General features: G+C 45.7%; 1 long non-coding RNA gene across 1 annotated transcript in view; it reads left to right on the forward strand.

Moving 5' to 3' along the window:
- Positions 1-898: 898 nt before the first annotated feature.
- The window catches only part of LOC123288880 (uncharacterized), a 34,363-nt gene continuing 12,816 nt past the window's right edge, over positions 899-22,445 (forward strand). The window contains exons 1-3 of the long non-coding RNA XR_011506841.1: positions 899-1,169; positions 14,371-14,510; positions 16,573-16,748. This is a non-coding gene — a long non-coding RNA (uncharacterized lncRNA). The remainder of the gene's footprint in view (positions 1,170-14,370; positions 14,511-16,572; positions 16,749-22,445) is intronic.

A 22,445-nucleotide genomic window follows, 5' to 3' on the forward strand; every position in this document is an offset into this window, starting at 1 on the left:
AATGTATTAAACAGGGGCAGCAGGGGAAATGAGACCAGTAAGGGGTTCGTGGGAGAACACAGGCAAGATTGGAGGGTGGCTCAGAGATTGTGTGGTTTCGGCACTGGAAAGAGGCAGGAAAGAGGTGGGAAAGTCGAGATGCATGGACACCTGGGAGGTAGAGACGACCTGCTTTGCTGATGCCCTGGATGTGGGGGATGATGGAAACCTGGATGGGGGCCACATTTCCAGCTTGAGCAAGTGGCTGAACAGCGCCACCAGTTACTGAGATGGGGAACTGGGGAGAGAAACTGGTTTGCTGGGTGGTGACGGAATCGAGAGTTCCAATTAGGACACATTATTCGTAAAGCAAAGCATGATCCACAGGGAGTTGTCAAGTAGGCAGTTAGATGGAGGGTTCTGAGATGGGGACGTTTGAGGTATCCTTTTGGGAATCCTTAGCATGTAAAGTCATGAGACAGGATGAGGTCACAGAGGGAGAAAGTGTAGAGGGGAGAAGAGAGCCTAGGGCTGCACTCCAAGGAGCCAACATCTAGAACTTGTGTATGTTGGTGAAGGAGGCAGAGAAAAGCCTGCAACAGATTCTGAAAAAGAACAGCAAGAGGGGCAAGAGAAAAAGCAAGAAAAGTATAGTCTCAGAGGAGCTGGGAGAAGAACGTGTTTTAAGAATGAGGAAATGAGCAGGTAAGTTGAATGCAAAGGTCAAGTCAGATAAAAACAGGAGAGGTTTATTTGGATTTGCACTATGGAGGTGTTAAGTGGCTTAGACAAGAGTAGTTTGGGGAAGTCATGAGGACAGAAGCTAGACTGGAGTGGGTTTGAGGAGAATGAGTGAGAGGAAGTCAACACTGGACAGTCTTGAGAAGTTTTGCTTAAACATGTGCACAGGTGGGAGGAGTCGCAGAGAGATGCCTTGGTCACAGCAGGAAGATAAAGTGATGTGCTGGTAAATGTTTCTCAACCCCCCTTTGGAAAACCAAAGCCTTCATCTGTAGCAGTATAAATACTCTCGGCGTGGCCAACTTCAGGTTACCAACACAAGATCATGCAGCTTGCAAATTTCCTGAAAAATTAACAATTGGCTCTTAGGAGCCCACCTGACCCAGCTCCAGCATGCCGCTGCATCGAGGAGAGTGCCTTCTCGGAATGGCAGATACTAGAACATACTGGTAAGCTGTTGGAAATGGTCCTGAGGAGAAGGAGAGCATTGTTTCAGGACAGCAAAAGCATAAACAAGGAAGATGAAACAGGAGGGAACAAGGTGCAAGGTGCCAACAGGTTTGCTGATTTGGGGGCAGGAAGGGGAGGGAAGCCCCTTCCAAGTCTCCTCTTCTCTCAGTGCACTAGGAGACAAGGCCATCTGCAGAGAACGAGTGGTCAGTGGATTATGGTGTTGATGGAGTTGAAGAGTTGTGTGGCAGAGGTATTTGAACAGGAGCATTAGAAGGATAGGAAGGTGTGGTGGATGGGAGGGATGTTGAGATTAGAGACTTGGGGGGATATGATGACCTAATCCAGGTGTGACTTGACTGTGGGTGGCTGCTCTTGAGACTGTTGAGTAGTCAAGGGCCTGAGAGGCCAGTGTGGTGGATGAGTTATCTCCGTGTACGTTGAAGTGGACAAAAATGCTGCAGGAGTTGGGGTGGAAAAGAAGACAGGCAGCCAGGAGCTAAAACCTCCAGTATATGAGGGGTGTGTGTAGACGGGGTGGTTTCTGGAAGTCTGTGCCTGGCAGCCATCAACAGGAGGAGTAGGTGGCATGTGAGTGGTGTGGGTCTTAGAAAGCAGGGGTTTTCCAACAGGGAGGGAGAGACATGGTCTGTACGTGGCAATGGCGACCCAGGAAAACAGAACTTTTGCTTCTAGTCTTGAGGTCTAAGAGGTGTGTGAGAAAGAAGCAGCCCCAAATGCTTGGGCTGCAGGAGAACATTCTCAGGGTGACCCAGGTGCTTAGGAAAGAACGGGGGTGGAGCTACAGGGGTCTGCTGATTGCAAAGTGGAGGTTCTTCAGGGGGCAGTAGAGGGTTGGAGGGGAGGTCGGTCTGGGGATTGGGTCCCACTGGGGATGAACAGAGCAGTGTGGGGGGTGATTCCGGGTGAGCAGGGAGGCTTGGGTTTCTGGCCGTGTTGTGGGAAGAGTGGATCTGAAGCCTGTGACCTTGTTTGGACACAACACATTCCACACCAATATGCCCCCAACATCATCAACATGTCAGACTTGAGATCCTTTGAGACATTACCTGACTTAACCTCTAAGCAGACTGAAATTCTATCAAGCATCCTTTGGCATCTCCCCATCATTGAGCCCTTAATTCCTTCAAGAGGACCTCCTGGGTTCTATTCAGTTTTCTGGCATTCAATTTAAATTTCTTGGCCCATGACATTCCTGCCTTAGGGAGTTTCTCCCTCTGAAATTTAATTTCAAATATTTTTTTATGTCTTCTTTTGTTTTCTTCTGCTAAAGCTGTCCACTTGTGATCTGTAAAACTGTTTTATAGGATGTGGTGTCCCTCAGTTGTCAGGTTAACTCAAAACATATCACTTCCCAGAGCATTTCTTTTGATTACTCAAACTTCTCTCCTGAACAAAAGGGAGGTTCAAGAACGTTAATCACGGCCCACTCTAACCTCCTTGATTCATATAGTGATATTCAGCTAGCGGCAGTCCAGCTTCCTTCTATAAGTCTTTGGGAAGAGTATCAGAAGGATACATTGACCACAAATATTTCCCTGCAGAACTTACAAGATTCGCAGTAGTCAACCAAATATGATAACGCAGCCTGTTTGTTGCATTAATAATAATTGGTAATATAACAGCTGCCAACTGCCATTTCAGAGGAAAAGTACCACATTATGCTGAAGACACAGGAGTTCAAATGCTAAATTTTATAACTTGTAATTTTCCACCTTTAGAACCTAGCCTCTGGAAATAAGAAAAACGCTATCTTGGGTTTCTGTTTTTCAGGGTGGTGGCACTCAGTGTAGTAATAGTACCAATGAGAAATTCAACAGGGTTACAGGAACTGCTGATAGGAAATATGAGTCACAGCCAATTTGGTGTGGGTGTCATGAGCATTAACTTTCAGTTCGATGTTTCCCAAGCAAAGTGAGTCCTCTGAGAAATTCTCCACATGCTTTAGAATTTAAAAAAAGGACAGCAGGCCCCAAACCATCTTGTAGAAGGTGTCAGACAATTCGAGAATAATTATTTTAAATAACATGTCCATTGGCGTGACTATTGCCTGATCCCACTTGCTATATTCAGAAATTACTAAGAGCCTAAGGGCTGGCCCTGTGGCTGAGTGGTTAAGTTCACACGCTCTGCTTGGGTGGCCCAGGGTGTCACCGGTTCGGATCCTGGGTGCAGGCACGGCAGTGCTCATCAAGCCATGCTGAGGTGGCATCCCACATGCCACAACTAGAAGGACCCACAACTAAGAATATACAACTATGTACCAGGGGGCTTTGGGGAGAAAAAGGAAAAAAATAATAAAATCTTTAAAAAGAAATTTCTGGGGCTGGCTCCATGGCTGAGTGGTTAAGTCCACACACGCCACTTCAGCGGCCCAGGGTTCAGATCCTGGCCGCAGACATGGCACCGCTCATTAGGTTATGTTGAGGCGGCATCCCACATGCCACAACTAGAAGGACCCACAACTAAAATACACAACTATGTACGGGGGGATTTGGGGAGAAAAAAGCAGGAAAAAAAAAAGAAAGAAAGAAATTTCTAAGAGCCTAAAAGATAATGTATTTCTGGGTGTAGTGGAAAAGATTCCCTTGTTTTGATATTGTTAGAGGCCCACAATCTAAGCCTGTTTTGACCACCCATTTTTCTATTCATATTTATTGAGCGTCTGCTATGGGCAAGGCACCATCAAGTGTTTGGGAGAAGCATTAATCCATGTAATAAACAAATAGTTAGAATGCAAAGCACATGTGATAAGAGATATAAGGAAGCCCAAACACTTGGGGAGTTTAAAGAAAAGAGCATTGTTTCTTGCCAGGGAATGAGAGAAGGAATCTTAGAGGAAATGGAATTTGAGCAGCGTGTCGAAGGAATGGTAAGTTTGGAGCAGAAGGAAGACATACCTTGTCTTCCATGTCATGGGAGGAGCACCCAAGGCAGGGGAATTGGTGAGAGCAAAGTTGTGTTGCATGTTTGGGAAATTCCAGGTAGACTGGGGAGAACATAGGATGCAAAAAGAATAGAAAACTAGTTTATGGCCAGAATTGTATGGATACCAGGCTAAGAAATGTGGTCTCCATGGAAAAGGCAATCGGGAGCCATTGAAAGTTGAGAGCATATGCTTTCAGAAATTAAATCTCCAAGCACATGTAGGATGCTTTGGAGAAGGGGGAGGCTGGCACAGCTGTCAGCTAAGATGCTACATGCACGCCATGTTTAAGATCTTTTACTGCTATTATTTCACTGTTATTATTATCTTTCACAACCATCTATTGGATGCCTACCTTGTGCCAGGCAGTAGTCAAGCTTTGAGGATACACAAGTGATCAAGACGGAATATGTGGAGTATATAATCTCGTTGGAGTCATCAGATAATAAACAAGAGTAAGGAGGGAAATTTCAGATTACTAAATTCTATTAATAAAGTAAAACAGAGTATCTTTCTCTTTCCAGGAACAGGGTCGGGTAGTTTATTTGGAACAGTCCTTTCACGGAAAACACTAAAAATTCTGGGTAAAATACAATTTAAGAAAATCTTCTTAAAAGCTCAGCTATGACAGAAAGGAATTTAGTAAGTTAGTCTGTAGGAAAGAGGAGCCGGAAGCGTTAGGTGAGTCCTAACTTAGTTTGTTAGGACTAACTAAACTTGATAGTTTGTCCCTGAGGACAAATCGAATCCAGGAGAACTTGAATGTGGGATTTGGTGACCTAGAGGGATGGGAGGCAAAATCTTAGCTCCCCTTCCTCGAACTGGGGGACTGGTAATATGGCGTCGTCATCACACCAAGCTGGAATTAAAGTACGAGTCAGTGCGGGTGTAATGCTCGACAGAAGCAAGCCTTCCCACTCCACGATTTCAGATCTCATCTCTGCCCAAACCCTGGGGCACTTAGTGGCTTTGCAAATATACAGTTCACTTTTTTCTAAAAAATTCTTCTGAACAATGAAGATCACTAAGACTATGTGAAATGAGCTACCAAAGTGTCAGTTTTTCAACTTCTTGTGTCTACCCAGAGTCCTTTGTGGCTTGATGGAAGGAAAATCCGTTGGGACTTTTGGTTTCTTGTCCAGCATGGAAGGAGCTTAGACATCAATACTCTATCCTAACGAGTAAAAAACAAACTGAAAAATCAGCAACTCTCCTCAAATCTGTAAGAGATGCAAGGACACAGGGCAAACCGCTGCCCCCCCAACATTGGAGAGACTCAAGCAGACAGGGAGGATCACAACTCACCAGGGCAGAAAGCCCCGCAGACACTTCCTTGGGAACCAGAGCTGGGGTAGGAAAACCTGAATCTAATTGGCAGTGGCTGGAGGCTCCGTGTGGACAAGGCGAAGAGATAAAAACTCCAGGGCGCCCAGTCCTCGGGGGCCTCCACACTTTTGGAGTTTTAGCTCCTGGAGCTCTACCAGGTTCTCTAGAGAACGTCAGTGAAAAATCCCCTCGTGCTTCAGGCAGGGGGAGGGGAAAGGAACGGTTTTGAATACACCAGAGCACTCTGCTCTTAACAAGCCTGCCCTCAGGGGAAACCAGTGAGCCGGAGCCTAACCTGCTGGGGTGTCATTAAAGACTAACTGACCTGCTGGAAGACAGGCACGCAACTCCAGCCCCCTCTGCCATCCTCTCCCACCTAAAGGGGGAGGGAAAAACTGAGAGGCACGCGTGGAGTTCACAGTCCAGAGGGGCAGGCTCACGGAGAGTCAAGTGGAAAATACATCTTCCGGCGTGCAGAGGAGAACAGAGGACATTGCATCCCCTCCACCCCCCTTCCAGTTCGCTGCAGTCATGGGATCCAATTGTCGGGAGAGGATCTGACAGCCGAAGACAGAAAGTGAAACCTGCAGCCACCCCCGCTGAATGTGTTGGGTGCGAGTGGGCATGTTGGGTGTTGAGTAACCCAGCGCCAGGCCTGACCTGGCGTAGCTCCTTCTTTCCCAGCATGATTTCCCACGAGGTGGTCAGCCGGCCCAGCATCAGGTGAGGTGGCCAGAGCGGACGGGTGGCCTTCCTTCTAGTCACACATGACCAGACCTCACACATTCATTCGTGGCAGAACGCTACTACTCCCTCAGCAGAGGCTGGAGAATCAAGGGTCCTCTCAGATATTTTCCCACTAGCTGGCTGTTAATTGCTTAATAACACAGAGGAGAAAAGAAAATTAGCAGCCTGTTTTCTGAGGAGCTATTTAGTGCATTAACTTATTGGCAGCCAACAGAACTACACATTACAAATATTTATATTATTTTCTTTCCACTTTGTGACTAGATAAAAGGAGTAAAAGAAAAAACCTGATTCTTCGATAGTATAATTGATTGGCACTTGTCAGATACTTTACATTTACTAAGCTTTACAAAAAAGAAAAGAACAACCCTGCAAGGTAAATATTATTATGCCCATGGCATAAAAGAAAGTGGGGTTCAGCGAGAGAAGGTGGGCTCCGTCTGATCCGTGTGGAACACAATGTCTCCCTAACAGCGCCCTCAGCATTCTTCACTGTACTCGCTGATTTAAGGTCTGTCTCCCCGCAGGCTCTGAGTTCCATGAGTTCAGGAAGCATATTAGGCTTGTCTACACCTGCGTATGCGGGGCCAAGCCAGGTGTATATCAGGTGTTCAGTAAACATTGGTTGAATGAAAGAAAGACGGGAAGCACGAATGAAGAAAAGGAAACTGAGTCCAAGGAAACAAGTCTGTTTGGGGCAGAGAGAGTTTGGTAAAGTCCTTCTATGAGGGAAAACATCCCGGCACCACCTCTACTATTCTTCAGTTAGCGTCTTTAGAAAGTTGGAAATGATTGTTAATGGAGGCGTATTGAAAGTCCACTCATGCAGCTTTCCCACTAACTTGCGAGTGCATAGAAAGCAGTTTGCTTTCAAGATTGAAGACCTCCTTGTGGCCCCCCTCTTTCTCTTCTGGTCCCGGCACTTTGGGAGCACACGTGGCCAAGTCCAAGAACCATATCGCGCATGACCAGTCCCGAAAATGGACCAGAAACAGCATCAAGAAACCCCAGTCTTAAGGGGGTGGACCCCAAGTTCCTGAGGAACATGCGCTTTGTGGAGAAGGGCCTGAAGAAGATGCAGGCCCACAATGCCAAGGCCATGAGGGCACGTGCTGAGGGGAACAGGGCCCTTGTAAAGCCCACGGAGCTCAAGTCCAAGATCCCAAAGGGCATCAACCGCATGCTCAGTTGACTTGCCTACATCGCCCAGCCCGAGCTCGGGAAATATGCTTGTGCCAACATCACCACAGTCCCGTGCTCTGCCGGCCAGGCCCAAGACCAAGGCTCCAACCCAGGCCCAGGTGCAGCTCCACCTGGGGCTCCAGCTCAGGCTCCCACAGGTGCCCAGGCCCCTGTGAAGCCTCCAGAGCAGAGGCCTCTGTCTGCCTCTCAATGTGAGGACTGAAGGACTGGTGTGCCCCTGGGCTGCTGCACGGGGCTGGTGTCCTCCTGTGCTATTTGTACAAATAAACCTGAGGCAAGATCTGCACCTCCCCCCGGCCCCCCCCCAAAAAGATTGGACACCTCTTGCTGAAAGTTAGCAAGGATGTGCTCTGATTGTTTCAATCAGCATCACACCCTCCCACGTCTCGTGAAGTATCCTACTGTGCAGTGTTCTGTGTTTCAAATAACCCACGTTCACGTATTTAGAGGACGTGCGCCACATAACAATGTTTTGGTCAATGACAGTGGTGGTCCCATAAGATTATAATGGAGCTGAGAAATTCCTGTCATCTAGTACCATTGTCTCCCTCACCCCGTAGCAGCACAGTGCACCACTCACGTGTTTGTGGCGAGGCTGGTGTAAATAAACCTACTGCGCTGCCTGTCGTATAAAAGTACAGAACATACCACCATGTGCAATACATAATGTTTGAGAGTGATAAGAAATGACTATATTACTGGCTTATGTATTTACCATACCGTACTCTTTATCATTATTCTAGAGCGCGCTCTTTTTACTTACAAAAAAAAGAGTTTACTGTAAAACAGTACGCTGTGATACGCTGGCACCAGACTCCTACATCTTGTGTTTACCACATCTCTTGATTGTGCCATTTTCTTTTATGCTTGATTTAATCTCATGTTGTTTTGTTCCTCGTGGCCCCTAAGTGTGCAAAATCCATCGCTAACATTGCCAGTAAGAGGCCACATTGAGTGATTGACCTGGAAATGAAATTAAAAGTGATTAAGGACTGCGAAGGTGGAAAGTCAGTGATGGTTATTGCATCAGTCAGGGGTGTCCCATTCCGCCATAGCTACGACCTTGAAGAACAAGTACAAAGTGATGGAAACTGTTAAAGGATCTGCTTCACTGAAGGCAACGAGACCAACAAATCCTTGAGAAGGGCCTATATGAGACGTGGAGAAACTTCTAATGACCTGGATTGAAGGCCAGACACAGAAGTGCATTCCTCTCAGCATCCTGACAATCGCAGCCAAAGCAAAAAGTTTGCTTGCGATGTTGAAAGAAAAGGCTGGACCTGACTATGATGTTGAATTTACTGCTGGCTCTGGATGGTTTAAATGAGTCAAGTAGCATTACTCATTACATAATGTGAAAGTGAGCGGTGAGTCTGAGCGCTGATGTGAAGGCAGCTGAAGAAGTTTTGGAAACTCGAGATAAGCTGATTGTGGAGGAAAATTACTTGACAGAGCAAATATTCAATATGGATGAAACTTCCCTATTCTGGAAATGGATGCCTAAAAGGACTTTTCATCCAAAAGGAGGCAAAGTCGATGACAGGTTTCAAGGCTCTCAAGGGCAGGATAACAGTCTTGCCCCGGGGGCGACGTTGCAGGCTACAAATTGAAACCCTTTGTGATCTGGCACAGGGAGAGCCCCAGGGCCTCGAGGCGTATCAATCAGCACAAACTGCCAGTGTACTACAGGAGCAGTAAGAAGTCATGGATGACCCAGCTCCTCTTCCAAGACGCCCTCCTGAATTGCTGTGCCAGCGAAATGAAGTGCTGTTGGAGAATAACATATCTTTCAAGATTTTGCTTATTGTTGATAATCCTTCTGTACATTTTCCTTTAATTGGTGATCTTCATACTCATATCAAAGCGGTGTTTCTTCCTCCAAACAGCACCTCTTTGATCCAACCAATGGATCAAGGAGTTATCGCAGCTTTTATGGCCTACTACCTGAGGAAGACCTTTGCCCAGGCTATTGCTGCAACTGAGGAAGACACTGAGAAGACACAGATGCAATTCTGGAAGGATTACAACATCTATGACTGCATCAAGAACCTTTCTTGGGCTTGGAATGATATCGCCCAGGAGTGTGTGAACGACATCTCGAAGAAGACACACAGGAGGTTCGTCCATGACTTCTGAGAGTTTGCCAAGGATGAGGAGGTTGCAGAAATCAACCAGGCTGTGACTGAGATGGCAAACAACTTGAACCTGGATGTGGATGAGGAGGACACTGAGGAGCTCCTAGAGGTGGTTCCTGAGGAATTGACTAACGAAGAGCTGTTGGAACTGGAATAGGAATGAATAGCTGACAAAGAGCCAAGAGAAAAGGAAACTGCTGGAGAAGAAAAAGAAGAACCCCCAAGAAAATTCACAGTGAAGGGTTTAGCAGAAGCTTTTGCAGCCCTCACCAAGCTCCTTGAAAAGTTTGAAAACATGGACCCCCACACCCAAAGGTTTTCAATAATAGAGAGAAATATTCGTGGTACATTATCTGCTTACAAGCAAATCTATGATGAAGAAACAAACCAAATAAACCACCTTGGACATATTTCTGAAAAGAGTGATGCCTCCTCAGGAAGAGCCTCAGGCAGGTCCTTCAGGAGGTGTTCCAGAAGAGGCATTGTTATCACAGGAGATGACAGCTCCGTGCGTGTTATTGCATCTGAAGACCTTCCAGTGGGACAGGATGTGGAGGGGGAAGACAGTGATACTGGTGGTCCTGACCGTGTGTAGGCCTAGGCTAATGTGTGCTTGTGTCTTGTTTTTTAACAAAAGAGTTTAAAAAGTAAAAAAAAAATTTTAAATTCTAAAAATAGAAAAAAGCTTATAGAATAAGGATATGCAGAAAGGAAATGCTTTTGTACAGCTATACAATTTGTTTGTGTTTTAAGCTAGGTGTTATTACAAAAGTCAAAAAGTTAAATATCAAAAAGTTTAGAAAGTAAAAAAGTTACATTAAGCTAAGCTTAATTTATTATTGAAGAAAGATAAAAAGGGTAGAGATATACTATAAATTCAGCGTAGCCTAAGTGCACGGTGTTTATAGAAACTACAGCAGCGTACAGCGATGTCGTAGGTCTGCATGCTCACTCACCACTCGCTCACTGACCAGAGCACCTTCCAGTCCTGCAGGCTCTGTTCGTGGTAAATGCCCTGTACAGGTGCACCATTTTAGAACTTTTATACTGTATCTTTTCTATATTTAGATGCACAAATACTTAGCTTGTGTTACAGTTGCCTACAGTATTCAGTGCAGTGACATGCTGTGCAGGTTTGTAGCCTAGGAGCAAGGGGCTGTAGCACATCACCTAGGTGATAGGAGGCCACGCCATCTAGGTTTGTGCAAGTCACTCTATGATGTTCGCACAAGGATGAAATCGCCTAACGAAGCATTTCTCAGAATGTATTCCCGTCATTAAGTGAGGCATGACTGTATCGTTTTTTTGTTATTTCTATTGTTTTTAGAGAAGGCGGGCACTAAAGTTTTCTGGTCTGTCCCCCTACTCTCACCTCCTACCAGCTCATCAAATCTTAAAGGGAAAGAGGCTTTCATTCAATAACTATTTACAGTGGGATTGGGTTCCCAAATGAGCATGTCAGGCCAAACTCTTATATGGTCAGAACTATACTAGAAAATCTTTTCAGTTGCCCATAAATTATGGTAGTCTATTCTCTCTTAGCCTGATAGCCAATTTTGCCTCTGCCGTTGGAGGGGATCACCATGTCTTCAGTTGACACCAGAAGAAGTAGTTGCCTTGTGTTTAGAGTCTGTGATGCAGAATCACGCTCGAGAAAATCATTCGCATTTTCAGAGGGGCCCAGCGAATGAGGATCAGCAGCCTCGTGTTTCTCATCTGTCGCTCACCCAGGGTCACTTTGTGGGAGGCACAGTCTCCAGGACTCCGTGTGTTCTTCTTCCCTCTTTCCCTCCCTCCCTGAGCAAATACATATTACCTCTCCTGGGAGCCAGTCACTGCACCAGGCCCAAGGGACACAAAGAGAAGGCACTGTCCTCACTCTTGAAGAGTCCACAGCCTAGTGAGGTTCACAGCCAAGAACCAAAATTTATCTTACAGGATGAAATATGAAGAGAGACGTGCCAAATGGTACAGGTACCTGGAGCTGGCAACGACCAATGAGTGGGGGAGTGGGGGAAGGCTGCACTGAAGGGGTGACATTTGACCTGGGTCTCAGGGTTGAATGTGACTTCACTAGGTCCAGAAGAGGGGGAAAGCCCTGAGCATATCCCAGTCACAGCAAGAGACGGGAGAAAGAGGAAGGAAGGCAGAAGGTGAGGCTGGAAAATAAGTTGGGGGCCAAACTTTCCTTTGTACTGGCATATTCTATGAGAAAAATAGTGCAAGACCTAAACAGTGCCCTCCACTCTGTGCACCAGCCAGAGGAACAAAGAGTCTTGAGTCTCCTGTCCTCTTTGTATGCAGGAGGTTCCCATGAATAAAGGAAAAAGACCAAATTAAAGGTGTCTATTCCAGACCTGCCTCCCAGTGAAGCCACCTCTGGACAGAGTAACCGGCAAGCTGAGGTCAGTCTTGCGGTATCCCATCCCTTTGCCAGATCGCTGCTCCTTTTCAGCAACCTTGGCTGCGGATAAGAAACACAGCACTGGTCTTGACCTTTGAAAACACAGGAAGCGTCCATTTTTATTCTTACTCCTTTAACTGGACACCTTTTACACCTAGACCCCAGCAACTGCCCCATTAAGAGTGTGAGTCTCATATACATTTCATGATGCGGGAACTTAATCTAGACGAGTATGTGATCTCCAACCAGCAGTGATTTGGCAAGCTCCCAGGAGGAAAAGAAATCTGTATGCTAAGTTAAGGCTAATTGTTCCCGTATTATTTTACACTTCCTTATTACATGAGCAGTAAGCAAGCGTGCTTGAGGCAAGATACAGCATGAGTTAAAGTGAGTGTTAAAACAAAGCAGGCTTGTTCCATTTACAAGAAAGGTGAAAGCCATGGTTTGACAGAGAGAAGGCAGTAATCAGCTGGCAAGCTGTTTTCTAACTCTAAGAACGTTACGGAGAACTCTAGTAACATCACCACAGTCATGCATCAATTACCAACAAAGACACATTCTGAGAAATGTGTCATTAGGCGATTTCATCATTGTGCAAACATCATAGAGTGTACTTACAAAACCCAGATGGTGTAGCCTACTACACACTTAGGCTCTATGGTGCTAATCATACGGGACCACCATCATATATGTGGTCTGTCGGTGATGGAAACGTGGTTATGTGGTGCATGACTGCACCATAAAACCAACCCTTCACTCTTCTTAATTCTCACAGTTGAGTAGAGGTCAATTGATGTAAAAAATTTTCTGTTAGGGCAAATTTATAAATTCCTAGGAAAAATGTTTGAGAATGTTAAATCTTTGGGAAATATACAGAAAGAGTAAGGGAAGAGTGAGTCAAAATGCTACCCCCTCCTAATAGTTTTTGAACACAATTCAGGAAGAGATTTCAAAGTAAAGTGTTTAACACATCTGGTTCTTATTTGAAATATAATTAGGAATGTATCTTAAAATATAAGGAATTTTAGAAGCTGAGAGGCAGTACATTTCTGAGCCACCAAATGTTTTCAGTGATGTCATAATTGTGGCATGAAGAGGAATACCGAAGACTTTTTAGGAATACTTTGAGAGATTTTCTATTTATTGTTGTTTTATCATTTTTATGAAAAGTTATTTACAAATGAAATAAGAAGGAAGAGAATGAGACCTTATCAAACATAATTAGGAATCAAGAGATTCCTAAACCTAAATAGTATAAATAGAAAAGGTGGTTGATAAGATAAGGTTTCAAAATGCTAATCAATTATAAAACAAATGTTTTGCTACTTTTTCTTTCCATTCTCTACCTTTTCCCACTCTTGTTTGTTTTTATTTGGTCCACTCTCCACTCTGGGACTAATAAAGAAAAAGGAGCATGTATTTGATTAGAGAACAAGAAAAGGAAGTAAATGGCTGCGGCCTGGCTCCTCGCCTCAGCTCACTCAGCTGACCCTCCTTGGCCAACTTGTAAAGTCCTGACATCCAGGCCGGTTACATTAGAATCTCTGGGGGTCAGACTGAGCTATCAGTTTGCTTTTTTTTTTAACTCCCCAGGTGACACTGATGAGTAGCCAAGGCTGGGAACCACGTCCTCCAATCTATAACATCACGAGGGAGAGACTCCGGTGATCTGCAGGCCGGTGACCAAGTGTTTCCATACTTTTGTATTCACAGACCAGGAACATTGCAAAAAGCACTTGAAGGAGCAATATATATTTTCATTTGTCAAGAGTAAAAATAACAATTACCATTTACTATCATGATCAAGGACATTTTAACGTCAAAATAGCAGAAAGGACATAATCTCAGAGTATTACAAATCTGATTACATGTGTGTATATGAACATACCTATGTATACACATATATATGTATGTATACATATACATATGTATTTCATCATATTTCTCTTTCCCTTTTACTGAGAAAATGTCTTGGACTGCCTGGCTTTGGAACAACTTGGATCCCATCTGCAATGCTGTTTCCAAGAAGCTGACACTAATTGGGCATTTACTATAGGCCAACCACTTGTCTAATTGGTTTACATAAATTCAATCATTCAATTTTCACAACCCTAAAAACTAGGCACTGTTACTATGTTCATTTTTCAGACAAGGAAACAAATCACAGGGTAGTTAAGCCATTTGCTCCAGGCCACACTGTAAGTCTCTTTGAGGCCAGGCAATCTGATTTCAGACCCCCACAGTCTTAACCACTACCGCACAAGTAGCTGTATGTTCATGTATTACATTGTTCAGTGAACACTTATTAAGCACCTACTATGTGCTAGGCACTGTGATGAACCCCAGGGATGCAGAGATTAAGGGGGGTAAAACCTAGACCTTTGGTCCCTAGGTGGTGTGGGGGACACACTTATTCCCCACTCCTCATGTTTCCACAGAAGGGAAGGAGTTTCCACCTCACATCCCAGGAAGGAAATGAAAGAGGAACCCAGCCGGCTTCTCTCTGTCCCCCTACTCACTACTAGGAGTGGCTCATGATGGTTTCTCGGATGATCCGTGATTCGGAAGAAGGATCCTAGTAAGTCAAGCAGTGAGTTTCCTGGCCAGGGTCTGCTCCTGGGGAGGGAGGGGTTTCCAGTGGTCCCAGGCTGCCCATGACCATGGGGGACGTCTGGCTAATTCACTGCTATCCTGGAAGTCCTATTGGCCACTCAGCTGCTGAGAAGCCTGTCCAAAAGCCCAGGACCTGCCACAACTGGGCTTGTTGTCACTGGCCACAACACCTGGGAATGATCAAGGATTTGTCTCCCTGTGAAAAATGGTTAGCAAGTAGAACTTAGTTTGTACTGGGGGGATCTGCATCCACAAAGAGTTCCAAATGCCAAGGGTCTTGTGTATAGAGTGCAAGTGCCCACAAAGGTAAACCAGCGGGCTAGGGAGTCTGGAGAAGGGATTCCCAACCCAATTTGGGGTATGTGGTGTATAAACTGAATCCTGGAGGACCACAGGCATTGTAGACTCTGAGGAGTGTGGTATGGGTGGTAAGACACCCCAGGCAGGGGTGAGAGCAAATGCAGAGGCAGGAGAGGACATGGCATGCCGTTCAGAATGACGGGAGCACAGAGCATCCGCCTGTGGTACAGACAGGTAGGATGTAAGGCTGGAGAGATAGTCAAGGATGGACTCATGAAAAGCCTTGAATGCCATGCCAAGGCCTTTTGTATTTCACCCTGAAGGCAAGGAGGAATTCCTGAAGGATTTTCAGCAGGGAGTGATATGATCACTTTTACTTTTCATTAAGATGTCTCCACCAATAATGTGAAGAACTGGGGACGGGAGGATCTGCTGGGAGACTGGGACAGTGGCCAGGCAAAAGATGAGGTCTTGAAATAAGGAAGTGGCTGTGGGGATGCAGAGGAGAGAGAGATTACAGAGACGTCAGTGGATCGCAGTGACCGATCAGTTTTGGGGATGGGGGAAAAGAAGTCTGGCTTCTGGTTTAGTGACTAAGTGTATGTTGATGCTGCTCCCCAGGTGGGGAATATAAGGAAATCAGGGAGAGGATGCTAGTTCAGCTGTGGCCAGGTGCATTTTGAGGAGCCCATGATGGGAGCTCTTGTCATGCTCTATGGTTGGACCTCCCATGGTTCACTGCACTGGACCCGATTCTGCCACCACGCCACGAGACAGCCCTACGATTGCCAGTGACACCCATAAGATTGCAGTGGCCGTCTGTCTCACGGTGTGGAATCCATTTTGTTTCTTTCACTTGCTCTGGGCACTGGCAGAGCATCAGCTGAGGCTCTAAAGCCTGGTTCTGGCTTGTTTCCCCTGGGAATCACCCTCCTGCACCTCATTCTGCCTCCCAAGTCACTCCCACCATGCTCCACAGTAACTGGTTCCACCAGTTTTTCTGAGCATTCTTCTCCCTCCGCCACTCCAGCTGAAAGCTGTCTTGATCAAATCACCTACCCTCCAGGCACACACGGTCTTCCCCTTCCGTGTGCAAGGCACCCCATCCCAGCCGGGAAGCCACCATCCCGCTATCTGAAATCGTGCTCCCAGCTGGTTTATCTTTGTGGACCTATTTGGGGTCAGTTCTGCCTGGAGCTGGCGAGTGTGGATTAAACATCTCAGTGGATCTGCTCTGTTCTGAGGTCTGCCCTGACAGAAGGCACGTTCTGGTCTTTGAACAGGAATTTAAGGTGAGTGGGGCTATTGTGGGGTCAGCAGAAGGGCTTGGGGCTACACCAGCATGGAGGCAGAGCAATTCTAAGCATCCCCCTACTGCCCCTGGCTCGGACCCAAGTTTGACCAAGAATTCTCTGTATTGTCCCGGCTCTCCATTCCCCCTCTCCCCACTCCAAGACTGGGCTGGACTTGTGAGATGGCTGGATTCTGGGCCAATCTGAAGATCACAGAAACAGCTAATTGTAGTAGACAATCAGAAAAGCTAAGTTTAGGACTGAATTAGATCTCGAGTTTCCTTCTGGACCGTGTAGCTCAGAGGACTTGCCTATCAAACGTGGTTGAGCAGTGTTGGCCGGGGCCAGCACAGAGAGATTGGCAGCCCCAGGACGGTCTTCTGGGAGCGTGGCCACCCAGCTCGTCCAGCTATAACTGCATACTTTCCCATCCAGGAGGCTTCATTTTGATGTGAATTGGAGTTCAAACTTGGCTCGATTGTAGACTGAGCTCTGAGAATGAAACGGCGTCGCCACACAAAGGCCGTCACAGAGAACCCAGACAAACACAAGAGATTGCTACCAAAACACAAAAAGACCCCTCTCTCGACACTGCTGCACTGATGAGGCAGGTAAGGCCAGCCCAGCCAAGGGAATAATAGCCCAGCGTAGTAACGTCCAACTCCCACTGTCTTTTCCTCTGCTCCTCTCCAGGTTGGCAGTGTCATGGGAAGACTTCCGCGACGAGAGCCAGGAAATCTCAGTCCCGGTTCTTACTCTGCACCTTACCCCCAGGGCCACTTGACTTCTTTGGGCTTCAGTTTTCTGGTCTAAAAATATCAGATTAAAAAAGAGATTAAAGGAGATTACGTGAGAAAACATCTGGAAACTCTTGTATTCAGTACAAAACAGTAAAATTAGAATTTACTCTAAAGGTTGCTTCAAAGCACGGCTGACCTTTCACGTACTAATTTAAGTGTTTCCTTTTTGATTATTCATTCAGCAAGCAGTTATCCACGTCATCATGGTGTTAAGGTGTCATCTTGTTAGCTGAGTTTGTCTGTGTTTTTCTCTCTCTGGTGTTTTTTGTGGCCCCGGATCCAATCAGACAACAGCAAGAGGCTCTGTTTTCACCGCCCCCACGTTTGAGAGGTTAGGGCGAAAATGTAGAAAGAACAAATAGAGCCATCTCAGCTTTTGGATTTCAAAATAGACCTGGAGTCTCACAGCAGAGGATAAAAGAGGAAGTAGCAGTCCTGTAAGGACCCACTAACAGACCCGTTCATCTCAGTCAGTGCCGATGCTGGGAGATGACGTGATCAGAGAGCTGGGGGGAGAGGGAGCATCTTGGCAGGTGCCAGAATGGGGAGATGATGACAACCGGGGATCTGATCCCTTGAAAGTGTGGCATGTGAGCCCTCTGGAACTTAGGCCTCCCCCCAGATGCATGGGCAGGGAGGGAAAACTCTGAGTCAATCAAGAAAATCCCCACTGGGTTTACTTTGGAGTAACTAAGTTTTTACCACTGTGTCTGGGGCAGTGTGCCTCACTTAGATTATAAATATCTTCATTCATATATTCATTCAATAAATATTTCAATTCCTTCCCATATACCAGGAACTCTGCTAGCAACTTAATGGTGAAAAGAAAAGAAAAATGATGGTTTTTGCCATAACGAGCTTCACCATCTAGTGGTAGAGACAGACAGAATTTAAGAATCACAGAAATAAATGTTAAATGACAACTGTTGCCTCAATTTAAAAACATGACAGCTGTGATGCCTGGTATCTGGGAGAGGCACCTGGTGCTTGGAGAGTTCATAACCCTAGCCAGGGAGGTCACTTGAGGAGGTTAAGACTGGGCTGAATGGGAAGATAGATGAGGTGTTAACCAGGTGAAAACAGAGGGAGGGAGGATGGGTAGGGGACAGGGAATTTCAGGCAAAAGAATGGCACGTGCAAAGGCCCTATGGTCTGAGGCAGCATGGTACATTAGAAGGACTGAAAGTGACCAGAACGGACGTGCTGAGAATAATGGGGAGTGTGGCACAGGATGAGGCTGGACCTGGGAGGCCACGATAAGGATTAGAATCTCTATCCTTAGGGAAAAGAAGGTTTTAAGCAGGACAATAGGCTACAAGGGGATTGTGCCACCCCTGGAGCTGATTTTTAATAGGCACACAAGTCATGCTGGGGGGTGGGGGGTTATGGCTTTTAATTAGAATTAGACTCAGAAGAAGTTTCATCTGAATTCTGCCTCTGATTACTTTCACCACTCTCCACTCTGAGGTGCCCACCTTTTCCTTTTGCTTCCCCTAGAAAGTTGTGGGTTCATAATGGGTCATCCACACACTGTGGATTTAGCCAGTGACTGCATAAAGTTATTTCTCTTGTAGAAATTTCTGGGTGTCTGCTACATGCAAGTAAGGCTGGTTATGAGTACACACTGAGTCAGAGGACATCCCTTTCTTCTGCCTGCCCAGCAGCCAATTCCCTCTTCTGATAATAGCTCCTTGGTTGTCTTTTAGGGAAGCACATTTTGTCACATTCCATCTGAGAATGGGTGGAGTTCATTCCATTTCACCCCTGTTCCCTGCTGCTCCCAGCTCCAGGAATGAGCATAATCACTCAGGCTCATGAACATATTCCGTCTGATCACGACTGGCTCTGGGATAGCACAAGAGTCAAGTTGGTCCACCGAGCCTCATTCCTAAGCCTCTTCTGAAATGACAGGGAGGAGGAGCCCCTGTTCCCTGGGATTGCCCTGCTGAGGATGTGGTCCCAAGGCTGCCACAGGCCACCATGCAGAGAGGCTCTGGCTCAGAGTGAAGCCAATGCATGAAAAACTTGAACTGAGAATGGAAGAGAGCAAGAGAGACACCAAGGTCCAGCAGCATCACTTGGAGCCTGAACTTTGTAGTTCTAAGGAGGCAGTTACTGAGTAGCGTCCCTGCTAATTTGAGCTGGCCCTGTTACCAGTGGCCCAGAGGCCTATGGAACATGTCCAATTCAGGCCTTGCTAACACGTAGTCATCCTTTTACGGTCACTAGGTTGCCTCCATCGTGCAGTTGGGTCCTCGTTGATACTCCCCAGGCTGTACCTTGCTTTTACACGAAATCCAAACTAGAGCCTTATTTCCCATCCTCCAAAGTCCTTTCTGCTTTACTCCCTGGCTCAGATTGACCCCCACTCCTTTATACCATCAACTAGCTGGTCTTTTTCCAGCAGAAAGCGTAGATCACTAGGTTAATCCCAAGAATTATTTCTCAGCTCTCTTCAACTGGAGTCATTCTACAGAGACTGAGATAGGCAACTTCAGGATCCATCAGCACTGGTCTCCTCCTCGAGTTCTCAAGCCCTAATCTTTACCTCACTTCCTTCTTCCTCTTCTCGTATGTGGTTCCTGGCCAGCTCCCATCGGCTGGTGTGTTCCCCTCCCTGATCTTCATTTGCTCTTTCTCCATCTGCTTCTCCCACGCACCACTGAGCATCTTAAATTCCTCTGCATTCTGATTTCCATCTTCATCCATATTTTAGGCCCTGGGTCTCTCTCACTGTCTTTAATATATCTCCCAAGTACTGTCATTATCTTCAAAGTCACAGCTCTCAAACTCACCTTTCCAGACACGTGCCCTCACCTTTTGGTTTACAACAGAACAAACTGAAGGTGCACTGAAAGTGCAGAGAAGCATTTTTAGAGTTGGGAGGCAGCACAGACAGCATTTATTCTATCCTCTCACATGATAGGTAATGAATTGGAGACTGGAGAGGTTGTTATTTGTCCAAATTACATAGATGGTTACTTGACAATTGATTAATTGTCCAAAAAAGATGTGGGGAAGCATCACCTGGCTACTCTCGTTGTTTGGCATTGTTGAAATACCGAAACCCGTGGTGCCCGTTCATGAAACAACCACCAAAAAGAGAAGGGCTTGCCCCCCGGTGTTGACTCTGTTGTCCGAGTTAGCTTACGGGAAAGGTGGTGACTAATTTAGAATTGGGAAAGATGACAGTAGTGGAAACCTTGAGTACTTAAGATTAGGTTGAAAGAGCAGTATGATCAAGTAGAAGGACAGAAACCCTTCTTTGTTGCTGAATAGGTCTGAGTGAGGCATTTCTGCAGCGTGTGCACATAACTTCCTTTATCGAATTGAAACTCCCATTCAGTGATCCCTTGGTGTCCCCGGGACTCCTGATGACCTTAAGAAAAGAAAAGCTGAAATGAGCCCTCAGGCTAATGTTGAAGCAGCCACTGGGATGACGGAGGCAGCGGATCCTGCCAGCATCACAAAGTCAGAACTTGAGTTCAGCTTTCCAAAGGTTCCCTCTTCCCCCAGACTCCTACTCCCACCCCCACCGTCCATGCACATATTCTCAACCTCCTTGTTCTCACCCCAGATAAAGGATCTAAACAAAAAATAAGAAAAGAGAACCACATGGCGAGAAGGGGGGAAGTATAGGACATGAGAAGAGCAAGGAAGGAGGGATAGAAACGGAGACAGGAAGAGAAAGAAAATAGAGGAATGTCATTTAAACTCTACATAGATACTGCTGTAAATAATTTTAATGCAGCTATTACCTTTTACTAAGGGGAGATTGTTCCCCTCATGGTAAAAAAGGATGAAAATATAAAATAATAATAAAAATGATAGTTGTCTCAATTGAGTGATAGCTGCCCTGCACTGTACATATATACTTAGCTTCGAGAGAAATGTAGATAAATGTGGGGATTATAAAATTCAACTATTACAAAGATTTTAAATGCCTTAAGAGACAAGGTCAGCAAAAAAAAAAATTCTTGACGGAGGTAAAGTGATATTTCCTCATGGGGATGAGCGTGCACTTACACACCCACTATGTATATAAGCTGAACTGTGTATTAAAGTGATTTACTTGTTTGAGTAATTTGAAGGTAAACTTGCAGGACTCCCTGAAGTAATACGCAAAATCTGAGTTGAGGACGAGCGGAAATCTAGAACCGTTTCTCTTTAGCTATTTAGCACAACCTCTGGTACGCTTAAATTCTATTGCTTTCCAAAGATAATGAAGGTGAGGCGATCTCTTCCTCCACAGAGGCTGGAGTCCTCTGATTCAGTTTCCCTTTTTAGTTGCCTTTGATGTGCCTGTGTCTTAATTCCCCAGTGACATCGCCAGCTCCTTTTCTCCATCCTTGCATCCTCACAGACCCTGCTCTGGGGCCTTGGGTAGGAAAGGAGCAATAAACACTGCTTGTGGGCTGACTGCCAGCTGGGCCAGGCCATTTCCTTCAAAACCAGGAGGATGACTTGTCTTGGCAGCTTATACCTTGAGGATAAAAGATAAGACAGAGACTGATTTAAAATGTAGGTCTGCCTCTCCCAGCAGACCAAGGTGGGGCAAAATGTGCTGACCTGGCCTGAGAGAGTCCAGTCATGTGGTCAGACAGCAGAGAGGCCCATTCTGCCTTGACTCATGCAGGCCTGGCTGTCTTCTCCTTTGAAAAGAGAGCAGAGCCCCTGCTGAGGGTTTGAAAATCAGACATGATTTTTCAATTGGATCAGTCACCTCAGATTCCTATCGCTTGCTTCTCCCTCTGTCTCTCTCCATGTACAGTGAGCTTATTTGAGGCATGTAAAAAGGAGTAAAAGTTCCTATGAGAATGTCCCCTATTTGAGCAGTTATTCTATTCCAAAGAGGAATGATTCTTGTTTTTAAATCAGGGTCATTTCTGCCTGAAATATCTCTTCTCCTCACCCCCTCACATCCATCTCTATGGCATTCCTTACTTCTGGAAATGCCACAGGTTATAACCCATTCCTTTATCCTCTATTAAAATATAAATACGCTCGTTCAGAGAGTTCATTCAAAAAATGATAGCAGTCAGGGCAGCCTGGTGGCACAGTGGTTAAGTTTGCATGCTCTGTTTTAGGAGCCTGGGGTACAGAGGTTAGCTCAGGGCCAATCTTCCTCAGCTAAAAGAGGAGGATTGGTGGTGGATGTTAGCTCAGAGCTAATTTTCCTTAAAAAAAAAAAAAATGATAGCAACCATTCATACTTTACTATGAGTGAGTTTATCAGATATTCTGATGTTTATAGATTTCACTAGAAAAGAAGCAGATGAAAGCATAAGCTGTGGAAATGGGAGGCTAGAAAAAGATGTGGCTTTAGGAGAAGGGGAGTTGGAGAAAAAATGGAGAAAAATGTGAGGCTGAAGAAACCAAAGAGGAAACTTTCTTTTTTCTTATTTGTTTCCCAATGTCCTCCCTGTCTGTCTCTCTCCTGATGTTGCTTCTCTTCTTCATGTGTACATGTAAGGCCTTCCTGCGTACCTATGTATACTCATAGGTATA

Source organism: Equus asinus, chromosome 11 (assembly GCF_041296235.1).
Source record: "Equus asinus isolate D_3611 breed Donkey chromosome 11, EquAss-T2T_v2, whole genome shotgun sequence".
NCBI lineage: Eukaryota > Metazoa > Chordata > Mammalia > Perissodactyla > Equidae > Equus > Equus asinus.